This window comes from Lepidothrix coronata, unplaced genomic scaffold, assembly GCF_001604755.1.
Source record: "Lepidothrix coronata isolate B3197 unplaced genomic scaffold, Lepidothrix_coronata-1.0 Scaffold39, whole genome shotgun sequence".
In the NCBI taxonomy this organism is placed as follows: domain Eukaryota; kingdom Metazoa; phylum Chordata; class Aves; order Passeriformes; family Pipridae; genus Lepidothrix; species Lepidothrix coronata.
Window position 1 is genome coordinate 3,549,611 of NW_016690219.1, and position 16,168 is coordinate 3,565,778.

General features: G+C 40.7%; 1 long non-coding RNA gene across 6 annotated transcripts; it reads right to left on the reverse strand.

Annotated features, from left to right (window-relative positions):
- Positions 1–2,123: 2,123 nt before the first annotated feature.
- On the reverse strand, positions 2,124–14,732 carry LOC108496341. 6 transcript variants are annotated; one of them, XR_001874423.1, is made up of 5 exons: positions 14,620–14,732; positions 10,575–10,775; positions 9,413–9,490; positions 8,946–9,021; positions 2,124–2,170 (listed from the first exon to the last, which is right to left on the reverse strand). It is a non-coding gene; the product is annotated as an uncharacterized LOC108496341 (long non-coding RNA). The 6 variants fall into 6 exon arrangements; XR_001874425.1 differs by lacking the exons at positions 2,124–2,170; positions 14,620–14,732 and adding exons at positions 11,725–11,810; positions 14,362–14,399 and having other exon boundaries at positions 6,835–9,021; XR_001874422.1 differs by lacking the exon at positions 2,124–2,170 and having other exon boundaries at positions 6,835–9,021.
- Between the last annotated feature and the right edge of the window lie 1,436 nt (positions 14,733–16,168).

The following is a 16,168-nucleotide window of genomic DNA, read 5'->3' on the forward strand; positions in this document are numbered from 1 at the left end:
GAGGTATGATGAAATGAGAATGTTGGAGGTGGGCTGAACGGTTCGATGCAATGTCAGACATATTCCTTCACTTGACATCCAGTGTCAGAGAAAACAAAAAAATGCATGTTCACCTTTATTAGTAAATACAGATTGAAAAATCTGATAATATGAATTCCTATGGCCAATGGCGCTTCACTTATTTGGTGCCTTCTATGTTTTTGGGCTCATTACTGCACAAATTTATGGAAAATGAGGAAGCTGTAAGATTTAGATTTTAAACTTTCTCTTCACGCATCATTTTTGACAGCTCTGATAACCTGATTTCCTGCCACCTCCCTGTGATTTCGATTCAAACCTGACTGAGCACTCAGAAAAAAAATTTTATTTGGATGAGTCTGCAAATAACTTTGTGTACTTCTCTATCTTTTTCTGTATTTGCGTGATTCCACTCATTTCAGTGAGTGCTTACACAGCTTTGAAAACTTAGGCACAAATTAATTAAACCAGAGCTTAGCCCATGAAGTGCTCCAAATCACTCATGAAAGTCAATGTGTCTGTGATGCAGTTTCACAGAGGAAGATGGAAAACTCAAGAGACCTGATGGATACCTAGACCAGTACAACACACTGTAGCTGGATTTAATACTGCACCCAAACTGAGATAGCTCAGTTAAAAACAGCAGGGACTGTACTTGCTTTGTGTTGGTGGTGAAAGAACAGCAGTATCCTGTGGCATCAGCAAGATTCAAAAAGCATGAGAAACAAGCAAAGGGACTTCTCTTGAATTGTTAATGAATTATGGAAATTATGATGTTACAGAAGGAACAAAGATAAAACGGTTCATTCTCGCAACCAAAGAAAAGAGAGAAAACTGAAGACTGTGCATTTATCAGAAGCGTCGATTCTGCTGCTGAGAACATTTTGGCAATGACAAAATTAAATACTACGAATTATGGAGATTATTTAATGTGTGTAACTGCTTTGAATAGAAGAAGGTACAAAGGCATGTCAAAAGATTGCAAAAATTAGCAGCTGAATTTGGCAGCCGGCGAGGAAAGAAGGCCATGTGCAAGTCATCATGGCATCATAAACCAGTAAACAATTGGAGAGGGCTGAGATGTGGAGGGTGGGTGAGGAGCTGAGCGTTGGATTGATGCAGTAAGAGAAGACTGCACGTGTATGTGGTGAAAAAACCTCTCAGAAAAATGGACAGAGAAATCACAGCAATCATGCTCTGCAGAGGCTGGGAGGTGTGGGAGCAATCTAACAGAAGGTTGCAACAGTCTACAAAAAGTGGGTGCTAGAAGAGAGCTTGTGTCTGAAATTGAAATATCAGAAAGATTAGGGGTTATGTTCTTACAATGGTTTTGATGCAGGAACACTACCCTGCTGTATGTTTTCCGTAAAAAAATAAGTTTTAGCACAAATTCTGATACTAGCATGTGTTTAACTAGCAAGTTAAATCTTCTGTTTTATAAATGATGTTATGCTTCCTCACAGGAGTAATAGTTTGAATGATTTAAATCCTTCTTTCCTTTGTAGGCAGAGCTCTTAGTTAGAATTCATCCCCATGAGGTACCATGATGTTCCCACTTGCAGGGGCTATACCTCAAAGGAATGTCAGCAGTGTAGCAGAGCCCTTGAAACAGGAACATGAGGTTACTGACCCATTATTCCCATGGGACACCCATAAGAGTAAAATCACTGAGTTTCGGGGCATTCGGTTTTTTAACTCTGGATATTTATCTTTAAAAGAAACCTTTTATGGGAAAAAATAGCTTTAATCAGCAATCCAGTCTTGTGTTGGTGAAAAAAAGTGCAGCGTAAATTCCTCAGATACTTCCGGAAAAGAGATCTGGTAGGGTAAGAAATGTCAAAACACAGGTGGTATGAAACAGAAGGACAGTGGAGTCACTACTAGTGGCCAAGTTGTATCGACGGATGAGATGGAAGACGATGGAATCAGTGGCAGTGGGTAAATTGGAGGGGGAGGAGGAAGGGGAAGAGGAGGAGAAGGGAAAAAGCACAGCATGACAGCATTTTATATGGTGGAGCTGGGTTCAGAAGAGAGCATATGGGGTGAAGAGCTTTGAGCACACCATTGTAATGAACACAGTGCAAAGTGCAAAAGCTTTTTATTTCCTTCTTTTCACTTTCAGAAGCCAGATGATCCCATGCCTCCAAGACACCTAATCAGAGTTAAAAGAAAAACAACGAAAAAAATGAACAAAAAGGAAAAAAACCAATAAATTCCATTCATGGATAAACACAACTGTAACTATCCTTCTGTATCCCCAGATCTATTAGTGTATGTATTTTAATTCAATTTATTGTTTTGGTCATAATTTCTCAGTGTGGCATGAAAGTAATTAAAATAAAGAGGTCTGCAGAGGCATCTAATTCCCTCTTCCCAGCTGTCTTCTGAAGCTTAAGGCTGGTTACAGCCACAAACCAAGCAAAGAAGTTTGCTAAACATTTATTTCTTATCTATATTGAAAAAGTGCCCTTTTTTTCCCCTTACAGAAAAGGGTGGTTGTGTCTTAGTTTGTCAGTAGAATTCCTTTCGACCTAAACCCTTGTTTTATACAACCATTTTTATCCATAATTGTAGCTATGGGGCCTGATCCTATTTTCACACTAGAAAAGGCAGTCGATTTCAATCCAGCCAGTCGTGGTCAGACTTCTGTAAATGAGATTAGAATTGAGCCTATGTCAAACAGAGTAGAGCCAGAAAAAGATTTATTTCTATCATTGAACTCTTCGGGTGAGGATTTGTCCAATTAAAATGTATTATCTATTATACTTTGGACAGCATGACCAAACCAAACTAACACTCAAAATTGGATGTTTGGAAGGAAAAGATTTCTGTTTTTCACCTTCAGCGTAGGATCATCTGAGAGCTTTTGTTGATCTGAGAACTTTTATACAATTCTGCAAAGATCATGAAGACCTGCACCAACACCTTTGGCAAAAGGCCTGGGCTGTGTTCCGAAGAAAAGAGAGGATGTTGTTCTTCAGGGTGTTCTGAGTTTGAAGCTTCACACCCTTTTACAGCCACTGATGCATTGGCTAGAAAATTTATTGCATGTCCATGCCTTCAGGAAATTTGTGTTTCTGGGGTGAGCAGCGGCTGGTGTTCACTTCAGGCTTGTGCAAGTGATCTGCCAAATCTTGGATTTCTCCTGACCCCCATTCAACAGTAAGTAAAATAATCCCCTTTCTTTAGCACTAACGAGCAAACAGACGCAGTCAAAACAACCAGCCTCACCCACAGCAGTGCATATCCCCATTTCACCAAAAGCCCCAAACTTACCAGAATTACTCTTGCAAACCTCCAGTGCCACACCTAGAGTGTTCTTAGGTGAAACAACTTGAGACATGGTTTTCCATAACTGCCGCTGTGTCTGCCAGCTATTTCTACAGAGCACTCCCAGGAGCAGTGTAGCCAGGCCTGTTTATGAATTTTCTTGCTTGACCTTGAAGGTTTCCCCTATGTCTCTAATGGAGGTGACTATTGTGTATCCCACCATTTCCCTGGATAGTCCTGCCTGGACATCCACAGTAAGTGTCTAAAGTATTTAGCATCAGTAGCTACCTAAATGCCCAGTGAAATACCAGGAGTTTTAAGGGATTCTAGGCATCCACAAATCTTTGAGAGTCTGAGAGTAAGCTTTTTTCGTTCTTCTTTCATTCTTCTTCAGTATGTTGACTTTTATTGCTTTCCCTTGGCTTTCCCTCTGTTCCTTCAATTTTTTGAGGTCTCTCCAATGGTCTGAGTATTTGATCCTGTCTCTTGAAAGACACAGAAATCCTGATCCTCTGGTGCTCTCGGGGACTTTTGCAGGTCCCTTTTGCTTCCACTGAAGTCTTAAAATAAAACTCCTTTTCATTACACTCTGGCATTCATTTTTGGATATGACACTAGGATAGTGTTTACCAAAACTATAAAAAGAACATGAAAAGCTGATGTGATGAAGGAGGAAAGTAAATAGTAACACAATACTCCTTAAACTAAAACCTTTTAAACTTAGATATTGCATTCTAAAAATGCCAACAGTGCAGATAAAAAGGAATCACATCAAGAAATGTGAACCACATTTCTGTTCGAAGGACTGCTCTGTAATTAGGTTTTCTTCCTCCTGGCAGACTCACTGAATAACTGTTGAAAGAGACACTGATGGCATTGGAACCAAGGGTGCAGTGCACATGCCGCCACAGCCCCATAGCCATCCCCACTCTGAAAGGCAGATTTCAGTGTGAAATCAGTCGTTCTTGATTCTTTTGTGAATCCAGGCATGGTTACAGAGGTCACTGACCCTCAAGCTCTCCACTACCCATTCTAGCTGACAAATGAAAAATGATCTTTAGAGCAGTCCTAAATCCATGCCAGTGCAAAGTGAAACAGGTTTTATAAAGAAAACCTCTCCGTCTTTTCAGTCCACATCTCACTCAAGTCAATTAAGAGCCATTTTTCAGCACAGGGTAGGAAACAGCTCTTGAGGAGGAAGGAGTGAGTGGTGCCAGTCATCTCATTTACTGTTCATACCCACCCATCTGAGAGATGTACCTCAGGAACTGACAATTGCTGGTGTCAGCTACCCCTTGCAGGGCAGTTCCATGACAGTCAGCTTTTGCATAAGCAAATACTAATTATTTGTATCTACTGCAGCTTCAAGAAGATTAGTGCAGCTTTTTAGGCTGTGCATAATGACTTCCAGACATGAGCTAGAAATAAAGGAAGTCAAGAAATGTTGTTCATTGGAAACATAAATGGGCATTACCTGTGTTTAAATAGGATATATTGCAGTATTAGTAGGCATTAATTATTAGTCATATGGCATTTATAAAATTAGTATTTAGACGGATAATTAGTTGGTAGTTTACATTCAAAATTTCATGTTTACCCAATCAGGTGGTCAAGGTAGTGGGAAAAAATATTAACTAGTTTATCTGTGTTCAGAGACTGTTTTGTGAAGCTTTCAGGATATCTGGAAGTAGGAGACTCAGTCTAATCACAAGTTCAGTGCCAGGGAATGGCAACTCAGCACAAAAAAATTCTCTTGTTAATGTATCACCTAGAATACAATCATCTGACTCTCTGTACAATTATCAGGTGAGTTTTGCATTAAATTATTTTAATCTGTATAAAGTAAGTAACTGCAGACAGTGGTATTCTAAAAGTAGTAAGCAAGTGTATCTTGTACAAGCTGGCTTTCTTATCAGTGTGGGAAAAGCCCCAACTCATTACTTATTTTCTGACCTTCTTGCTTCCCACATATTCTCATCCTCTTTATTTCCTAATAAGTAGCAACTTTTCACTGACATTTTATCAAGCGGTTTTCATATTTTTCTTTTATATTATGCAGCTTGAATATTGAAGTATACAAAATGTTAATGTTTAAATGATAGGCTTGATACATTGAAGATGCATCGGAAAATCGACATGTAAGATGCAGTTCAGACCACTTAAAAACCAGAGATCTAAAGCACAAAACTAGTCAGCTCATCCCTGTCAGTGAGAAACAGGGTTTCAAAAATACATTACGCAGAAGCCTTCATCGAGGCTGCTGATGTGAAAGTGAGACCACGTGCTCCTCCCTGGGCTGAATAGGCATCCTGCTTTCATTGCCCAGGAGATGAACAATGTAGAGCTCTATTAATCACAATAAGGATTGCAATAAATCATAACAAGGGTTCTGTCCCAACCGAGGAATGAAGCAAAATCTGAATCTGGGGCTGAATGAATGCAGAGAGAAGTTAATTCATCAGGAAATTGTCAGCAAAGAATGTGCCTTAATCTCAATTACTGGTAGACCACCAAGGTAGAGCCCTGAAACATGTCTAGGTGTTAATACAAAAAGCAAACAAGGTGTCAGCATGGAATGACATGCTAATCTCACTTTCTGAGGTGCTGCTGGATACAAACAGCAATGCTGCTTAAATTCATAGGCACCTCAAAGCAATAAAGCATCCTCTTCTTTATGTGCTGTGCTGCCCCACGTGTAACATATGAGTCGACAGAAAAGCACTTCTCTGACTTCCATACTGGAAGCTTAGGAATCTCAGGATGCTAAGGAAAGGGTATTTTTTAGTTTGCCTTTCAGCATGATGGGGGAGAACATGAGGTTCCTTGCACTCAGACAAAGTAATCTCTGCAATCTTATGGTCAGTCCTCTTGTGAGATATTAAGGCAAATACAATTGACAGTCGATGATTTTTATATGTAACAGAGCTGTCCAGATTTCCTTTATAATAACGGAGAAAGGATTAGATACTTGTAGGCTGAAATGCCTTTTGTCCTAAGAGACATTAGATGTTTAATTCTTTTAAAGTCCAGATGAGGACACAAAGTTGATGAGGGGGCTGGACCATCTCTTGTACAAAGACAGGCTGAGAGAATTGGGGTTATTCAACCTGGAGAAGAGAAAACTCAGAGAGAGCTCATTGCAGCCTTCAAATTCTTAAAGGGAGCTTGTAAAAAAAGAGAGAGGGCAACTTTTTACATATGTAGCTAGTGATAGGACAAGGGGGAATGACATTAAACTGAAAGTGGACAGATTTAGGTTACATATTAGAAAGAAATTATTTATTTGTAGTGTGGTGAGACATTAACGCAGGTTGCCCGGAGAATATGTGGCTACCCAATCCTTGGAAGTGTTCAAGAGCAGATTGGATGGGGCCCTGAGCAACCTGGTCTAATGGAAGGTGTCCTCTCGAGGAACACCAGATGAGCTTTAAGGTCTCTTTGAACACAAACCATTCTATGATTCTATTAGAGTTTTTCTTCAAGCAAGAGAGTCTTCTTGATCTGTGATGCTGAATAAAGTTTTTCAACTTATATTTTTATCCCAAGGTGAAAAATCCATGAATTTGAGCATGTTAAGTACCTGAACTGTCACAGACACTAGCTAGTACTAGTTTCTGACCAAATTTAAGCATGTTTATTTAAGAAAAAGAAAGAAGTAATCAGTCAAAACAGTTTGTGCTTTCTTGCCAAGCTCCTTGCCTCTAAGTGCCATCTTCAGCAGTGTATTGTCAATGTCATTTATTTCTTTGTCTAAATGCTATGCCAGAAAGTCTTCTATCACTTCAGATTTTCATCTTCAAACATACTCAAGTGATCTGTCTTCTCTTACCAATTTCTGCCATCATTACTCCCCTCTTTTGGATATTAAAGTGTTGGAGCTCATGCAAAGCAATTATTGCTCTTTTTCTAACTTGGCAGCTTTTATTTGTAGTTCATACTGTTTTCCTTTCAAACTTTTTTCCTCCCAAACTTTTTTTCTCCTTACTGCATTTTTTATTTTACTGGCGACTGTGAGCTCTTCCTTCCTGAGGTGACCTATAAAGGATTTTTTTCTTTAATTGGACTTATGCTTTGTCTCTTTCTGGAACACAAAGATATTCTTTCTTTTTGTTTGTTTATTCACAGCAATTATTTTTTCTTGACTATTTCAGAAATGTCAGTGCTGGCTTTTTCTGATTTTTCTGAATGTTACTTTGAATCTTCCCAAGGACAGTTATTATTAGCTCTTACATTGCAGCTGACTGGATATGGGTGTTGAAAGTTTAATCTGTTATCTCCATAAAATATAATTACTTGTACCCACCAACCTTGAAACGAGCCCATATTTATATTAAAAAACCTAACTATTTCTCAGTGAAAGCAAAATTTACTAGCTATCCTGTCTCCTCCAGAAATGTTCTCCAAAAAGTGCTTGCTTCATTAGATATATATTATCTTGCCTAAATCTCACTTAGGCTTTCATATCTATGTACATGTGCCTAATATTAATAAAGTAAAATCTTACAACCTCCCACTCCCTCTCCCATAAACAAACATGTTGTACCTAACTTCCGTCAAAACTTCCCAAGGAATATTTCACTGACACTGTGCAGTTGTCTAGTTTGCAGTTTCTTATCCCAGTATTAGTGCTTGAAACTAGTCAGGTGAATCAAACCTTAAATGCCTATTTTTCTTCTCTGTGTATGAAGACAACAAGTAAATCTTACAGCAATGCGCTTTGTCAGGTGAGAAGAGTTCCATGTCATGTCTTCACCCCCTATTTTCCCTTCCCCAGTACATTCCTCTTGTCCTTCCTAAGCAAGGCTAGATGGTTTGCACCAGAACGTGCAAACGTGTGTGTGGAATGCACCCGTGCCACCACAACAAAGCATCGCCTAAAAAGAAAAGCTCCTTGTGTCTCTGTTGCTTACATTTTCCGCAGCTTATTTTGAACCTGTCTTTGGTGACTGTCAGGACCTTTATATTAGGTATTTCTTCTCACTCCCCAGATTTATTTTTTTGCCCAAATGGATTCTCATCTGTCTCTTTTCCCAGTTTGTTTTATTACACTGAGTAGACCAAGATCCTCTAGTCCTCTCTTAACAGAGAGATCTTTTTCCTCTGATCTTTTTTGTAGACCTTAGTAATTCCTCTTCCTTGGTGATGCATAGCCAGGAGACTATTTGATCTAAGTCCTTTAAAGGGGCTTTCTGCAGGGCATTAATTATCCCTCTCAATGTATGTTAATACTTTACAGTTAAGTAGGAAAGTTCACATCACTGAGAAAGAAATTCATAGGACTGCTCTACTCCATTAAATGTCTCTCCTCAAATTTTGATACTATGGCTTTCATCATAGAATCATTTGGGTTGGAAAATACCTATAAGGTCATTGAGTCCAACCACTGAGTCTAACTTTGTTGCCATTTGCTGGAATAAACAGCATCCTGTGTTAAAATAAAGGGATCTGTGGTTTGAACACCAGTGAAGAGAAGTAGCTGTTGAATTGTGTCCTCGCCTGCTGTGGCCAACAAGCTCAATGACAGAGATAAATGGAAGTTGGCAGCATTACTGGATCCATATTTTAAGCAAAAATTGAAACCTCACTTCTGCAAAGTGCTGACATGGCTGTGTAGAAAGATGAACCATTAAGTGCAGAATCCGTCCTCCCTCCTTTACCTGCTGTGCTGAGTGCTCTGCAAGTTGATGTTTCACATACCAGCGGAAGGAGCCATGTGATGAAGCTGAGAGTCTTCTGAGTGGAAAAAAAATACCCTAAAGTGAGCCTAGGGCAAAGGTGTTTGGGGCTGTAATCTGACATGAGACATGGACTGGGTCATGCAAACCATCAGTCAAACACAAATCTAATTCAGTTGTCTAAAAATGTGTTCAGTGCTATTTGGGATGCCCTAAAATAATGTGTCTGGACTGCAGCTGCAGCTGCAGCTGTGTCCAAAATGGGCACAGGTTTCCTGTACATGGCAACGTGATATGTCTTAGCTCTATGTTAATGTCTTAGGTGTTCTATTGCATCTCATATGCCACCGAGCAATTACGTACTCAGAAATGAGCTGATCCCCTAGTGCACCAAACTCCTAAATGTAACCTGTTAGATGTATCTGTCTTCAGCTCAAATTGAATCCTACCTTTGTACTGGTCAGCTGAATCCCACCTTGTGTTTGTGTCTTGCTGTGCGTACTTGCAAAGAGAGACTGTGGGCTGACCTGAAGGTGTGGAAACAGAACAGGAGATGAAGACTTCTGTGCTGGTCTGTTGGAGGACATAGACACACTCCTTGAGATCAAAACATTGTCATTCTTGATTTCTTGGTTACTTGGTCCTAACTGGAAGGACATTTGTTTCTATATAGTGCAGCAAATGATATCTGTGAACAAGACTCTGGTTACTTTAATCATCTCTATTCCAGGAATAGGTTCATCAAAATATAATTTTGTATAATAATTCGTTTCTGTTTTGTCTTAGAAAGAGATTTATTCATCCGTCAGGAGCAATTTCCAGATTTGTCCTACATTTCCAGATAATCCTTTCTGATTTCAAGTAAGTGGTTGACTGCTAAGTGACAACCATTTGCAGATGTCAGTGCCTTCGGTTAGGTTTCTGAATGATTGGCTATTCCGAAAATTAGGCACATATTATCTAATGGAGATATTCCTACTTCCTGTACATGAAATGAAGTATCAGGATAGTCCATGTAGGCCATGTTTCCTACGTTTTTATCCCTACACCCATTATTTTCATGGAGAAGTTGGCCATACTTCATATATGCAAGCTGTTCAATTGCTTACACAAACAGTAATGGTGATATCAAGTTATTTGGAAATGCCAAACACGTTTCAATGTTTAATATCACATTTAGGAAAGCCCAGAAGAAAAGGTCTAGAGATTAATCTCAAGAAGTATATTGATTAAAACTTTATGTCTAATTAGAGGGGGTTGGAGCTATAAAGCTAATACAGCCATGATTTTTCAATATTTCCCAAAGCCAATGTCCCTTTGTGCTGCCTGCTGGGTGATTCTTCAGAATTATGTTTTACCTTCAGCTCCATTCAATTTGCTACCATACGACCAGTGTCTGACAACAACAAAAATGTGTGCTCTTAAAAGCATAGCCATTATCGTATCTTCTTTTATTGTCTGGTAGTTACAGTATGTTCTATTACATTACATGAAAAATAGAGTCTGTCTCCTCTCTGATTAGATATAGAGGAAAGATGGGCACTGTATTTTGTCAGAATTTACAGGAGGTGATACGGGTAAACGAATAAAATATTCTAAGTTAGTCTTTACCTTGTTTCTTCCTTTGCTGACTATAGAGATCTCTTCATATTCTTTCCTTTTATATAACAGTCTTAGCCAGAAGCACATTTTTCTTTTTCTCTGATCTTCATCATTTTTAGTGGATACTGGAACTTATGACAGTGGTTCCAGGTCTTACAGCAGATGGCAGCTTTCTGAGCAGGCTAGGAGGAGGATTTTTTGTTGCAATCCCTGAAAGAGGGCATTTAAATAAAAGGGTTACAACTGATGGCTAGTCTTGACCCCTAAAATCCTATAAAATCATCACTGACTGAGAACTGTCTTCTCTTTTGCTCTGTTCATGTGTATGGAAGTGAAGAAGTTTGGTGATGGACAAATCTAAACCCAAAAACCAGAAGTGCAGATTTTTCTCCCCACTTTAGCCTTTAGTGCATACGTTGGTCTCCTATTTCCCATAAGGGTTTGGGGTTCTTTCGTATGAAAGCTGCCATAGGAGAACCAACACAGGAAAAATGTGTGAGTGAAAAATTCCAACCTATTATCTATTACTAGCTCTACAAAAAGAGTAGCCCAACGGAAGAACATCATAGTCTACATTTCTAAAGGAGGCTGGTAGTTTTGAGTAACCTAATTTTCAAAGTAACTAAGTATCCAAAAATGCAAGTAAATCCCCTAGAACCATTCTTGATATTTCACAGTCAAGTCATGTATCTTCCTTTGGTCATGATAATTTTTTTGTTTGCAAGCCTGAAAAGAGAGAAAACGTTGGAATTGTAGGAAGTTTGTGACGTCTAGGCGGGGGAGAGATTCCATTCATGCAAAGCAAAGAAAAATGAAACACTCTTCTATAAATGAGCCATGATCCATTTCCCATGCCCAATTAAGATGTCAATATATCTTTAGCCTGACTTATGTCTCAGTTTAAACTTGGTATTGCTAAAACAACATTCCTAATCTCCACCCCTTTCCTCAACTTGCATTCTTGTCTTCTTTTCAGCCATTCTAAAAAATAACAGCATCATACTCATCAATTAAGCTTATCATTTGGACATGATATTCACCCAGATGGATTTTATTCTATCATATCAAGCTATTTCTAAGTCTCATAGATACTTCCTGAAAAAAGCTGTAAATATTCTAATCTATCTATTGAGTTAAATTGTATCCAGGTTCTGAGCACCTGATGTCTGAAGCCTCAACAAACATAATTCTGTCCTGTCTTCTTTCTTCTTCGTATTTTCTCGACTTTCATCTCTTTTGCAATGTCTATAAAAACTCGATAACATTCAAATTAGATGGGTGCTGCAAACTACTGCCTATACCATCATTAGCTCTTTTTCAATTGCCTTTTTACTTATCTATTGAAAATTACCTGCTTAAAGGAGTCACTTTTTCTTTTATATCTGTACAGTAGCTCTAGCGACTACACTAAGATTAAAAAAAAAGATAGCTACTATATTTAAATCCAATTACTCAAACCATTTCTAGAAGTGAACAGCTTTTTAAAAATACTTTGAAAGAGCTAGCTCAGTTCTAGCCAAATATCGGAGTATTCTTGTGAAAGCCATCCCCATCTTTATTGAAGATAATGACCTGAAATAAAGGTACATTTGAAAACATTTGGAGCCATCCTTCTTTATAATACTCCAAGGTATAGATTTTAAATGGGACCACTGTTTACCTCTCATCTTTACCGAATTGATAATTTACTTTATTCTAGCTTGGTTACCTTACAAAACGAAAATAATGCCTTCTAATAATGGTTGGCACAGAATATTGTGCTACTTGGACATGTTTACATGAATTTTACATAAATGAATAAGTAAAGTAATGGTGCCTGTCAGTGCATTATTTATCATTACTTACTGAATTGTAAGTGCATGGCCAGAGCTTGCTAGCAGTGAGAATCTGCACAGGTTGCTCTAGCAAATGGATTTTTTTCTGTGATTTATCTTCAGCTGCAACCTAGTGGCCGGCTGTGATTCAGCTCTCAGTAAAATAGAGCTGTGATGGTACAAAATGCCTGCAGACTCACTGCTCTTCAGAGTTGTGTTATTGTGATCCTGTGCCAGACTCACTGAGGCAGGTACAACTGAGTGGGGACCTTTGGAGGCCTCCCAGAGGGAGATGCAGAAAGGCACGGGTGTCCCATTAGATCCCTGTCACATCTGCCAGAGCCACGTGGATGTTTCAGATGTTCTAGTGCATCGCTAAAGGTATTGAAGTCTGTGAGCAGTTGTGTTGAGTCCCTGGGTCATATGTTAACCTTCCTGTAGACACCTATAATGGGTGTGAATTGAGACAGAAATACTACTCAAGGTGTCTAGACTGTGTTAGCGCACACTGACTGACAGACACTGGAGAGAGGGATATTCCCTGAAAGTTGATTAGTTGATCTTAAAACACAGCAAATTAAATGATCCCTGGATATGCCTTGAAGATGATTTAATAGAGTAAACCAGGCTAAAGTAATGCTATAATAGTTATGTAAAGTTTGTGTAAATAATTCCTGTCCCAAAACAAAAAAGAAGGAAATAACAAGGAAATGGAGCTCATTATTTTTACTTGATAAAGTCTGTCTGCTGACACAAGAAAATGGATTGAACGAAGTGGTTCATCAGCACTGAAAGCACATGAGCCTGTCAGATGAGGTGCAGAAATAACTCCTAAGTTTTGCTACAGATCAATTCAAATAGTCTGGAGTCCATGTTTTAGAAACGTGCCTGCATGTGCCAAAACCCAACATAATATGCCTGAACTCCCTTCTTATTGTTAAATTTCCCATGTACTTGCAGATGGCCATGAACTGGGATTGAGCTTGAAAAGAAATCGGAATCACTTCCCAACTCACTCTGACAAACTGAAAGGGTGAAGAATCAACGTTAAGAAGCTTCTTTCTGAATCTACATGTGCAGAATTTGAGAATGAGCAAGATACCAGGATGAACCCAGCAATAAGTGACAGGAATTGGTGGCTGAACCAAACCCAATCTCCAGGAAGACAGTAAAATTAACTCCAGAGGAAAAGATTCTTACTAAGTATAGCCAACTAGTTTTTGGTTTATTTTTCAGTTTCCCTGTTTGCTGCTTTGTAACTAGAATAAGAGAGGTAGCACATCACCCAGATCCCAGAGTACAAGCTTTCAGGACGCAGTTCATTTCACTAAACTGCTGTCCAATAGTCAGCCTGACAGTCTAAGGTGGTTGTCTCAATTTCCACCGCATTAATTACATCCAGGGATAGTTTTATCAACTTGTTTTGGGGTACATATTTGGACGGTATGAACCCATTTGGGGAGGTGCCCATTTCTCCTTGCTAACCATGAATGTTTCAGACAAGATGTCGTGGGTTGAAGCGACTGGGTTTTTGGTAGCGGGGGAGGTACATAGGGTGGCTTCGGTTAGAAGCTGCTAGAAGTTTCCCCCCCAGTGAAGCCAATGACAGCTGGCTACAGTAGGGACGTCCTGCTGCTGGCCAAGGGAGAGCCAATAATTATGCCTCTGTGATAACATATTTAAGAACAAGTTTGTTGCGCAGAAGAATTTTCGAGCCAGGGGAGAGCTGGCCGAAGCTCCCGGGCGGCCCTGCCACCTCCCCCTGCCACGGGGAAGGCCTAGGGGTGGTGGCAGCAGCCAGGCCCAGGCCTATCGGCACCTATCCCGGAGCAGGCAGCAGCGCCCCAGCCAAGCCACCCATGCTCCTCTTGGCAGTGCTGGCTGAGCCAAGCAGTGGCCCCTGTGAAGGGGTGGCCGGGGCCGCGGCCAGGGCCGGGGCATGTGGCCCTGCAGAGAGCGGCCCTGCAGCCCCCTGGGCTCACCCTGCAAGCAGCCCGTGCTGGAGTCTGTCCTGCCCGAGGAGCTGAACAGCACCAACAGTGCCAAAGCCCCCAAAGCGAACTGTGAGGGGTGGGGGGGGTGCCCCGTGGGCTAGGCCAGGGCAGCAGAGTGGCCCCTGCCAGTGAGCACTGCCCTCCCTTCGCCTCTGGCCGAGTCGAGCCGGGCCGGGCTGGGGTGGCCCACCACGGTGCAGCCGAGCCAATGCTGGAGCAGATGGATTCATGGAAGAAGGACGTTACCCCTGTGGAAGGCCCAGGAGAGCAGAGTCCTTCAAGAGACTTGTGGCCTGTGGAGAGGAAAATCCACGCCGGAGTGGTTTATTCCTGGGTAGGACTCATGGCCCTGTGGGAGATCCACATCGGTACTGCTCACCCTATGAAGGACTGCATCCCAGGAAGGACCATCAGGGTGCAGAGACCCCCCCTGCACCCCATCGGGAAGTGACCCTTGGGACAGTAGATATGGAAGAACTACTGCTTGAGGGGTGGACCCACATTGGAGAGGTCTGTCAAGGACTGTTACCCATGGGAGGGACCCCACGGAGCAGGGGAAGGACTCAGAGCTGTGCCCCCCACCCTATAACGCATGGAGAAGGCCACGGTGAAGCAGGCTGTCCCCCTGCAGCCCATGGAAGAGTAACGGCAGATTTAGAAGACCTGTTGCTCCATGGGTGGACTTGTCTCCCTGCACTGCTGCAGGGGGAAGAGGGAGAACATGGAAGGAAGGAGGGGTGGGTGGAAAGTGTGTTTAAGACTGTTTTATTTCTCACTCTTTAGATCTTATCCTGTTAGTAATAAATTTTAGTATTAACCCCATGTTGAGTCCGTTTTGCCTGTGTGACCTCTCCCAGCTCAGAGTGACTTAGTGAATGCCTAGAATCCGGCCAAGGTTAACCCGTGACACCAGACCACCACTGTGTGATTGCAAAGGAAGGATGGATGAACTGTTCCCTCCACATAAAAAAACTTTAGCAGCTAAACAACAGCCTGCAGCTTGACATTAAAGTACACAGCTTGAGTTAGGAAGTTATAGATAAGGATAGATTAATAGGAATAAGATTTCCTTTGTCACATTCCTGAACTGCACAAATTGGTGTGGTGTAGGATCCCAGCCTTATGTTAGGAAGAAGCTCCTTTTTTGAGTTACTTTTCATATTCCCAACATCCTGTGCAACATCACTACATCTGCATTCAACCTTATTGCTCAGGTTTTAATTGGCTTAATTAGTAGCATTGATTGAAGTGAGAATCATGGCGGTGGGGGACTTACATAATAAACTTTCAATACTTTTTGCTAATTTAATTCTGAGTTGCCAAACACTGGAATGATAGTTGTGGATTCTCAAGCAAAATGGAGCAGCTATTGTATTGCACCTTGGCCCAAGTTCTATCCTACCCCAAGCTAATTCTAACATTAGGTCAGATAGTCAGTTAAACAGAAGCAGTGTTTTAAAACAGTCTTATCTGAGCAGCTTGTTGTGATTCATGAGAGCAATTTCTTACACCTGCTTAGACCGGAGCCACCCTGAATGTAAGTCAGTGACACATCAGATCATGGGCTATTCTCAGCTGACCTCTGGGGAAATGTTTGTATCCACTCTGAACTTCTTCCATTGAACACAACCACAGTCTCTTGTTCTCTAGAAGAACTGTTATGCCTTGGGCTTGGTAAAGTTTTAGCAGATGATTCCCTCATATCAATAGATTTCACGGTGTCACTTCATATCTACGAACAAAATTGTCATGACTGTAAGTTTTTTGAGCTTTAGGTTTCAAACTTCTGTTCACA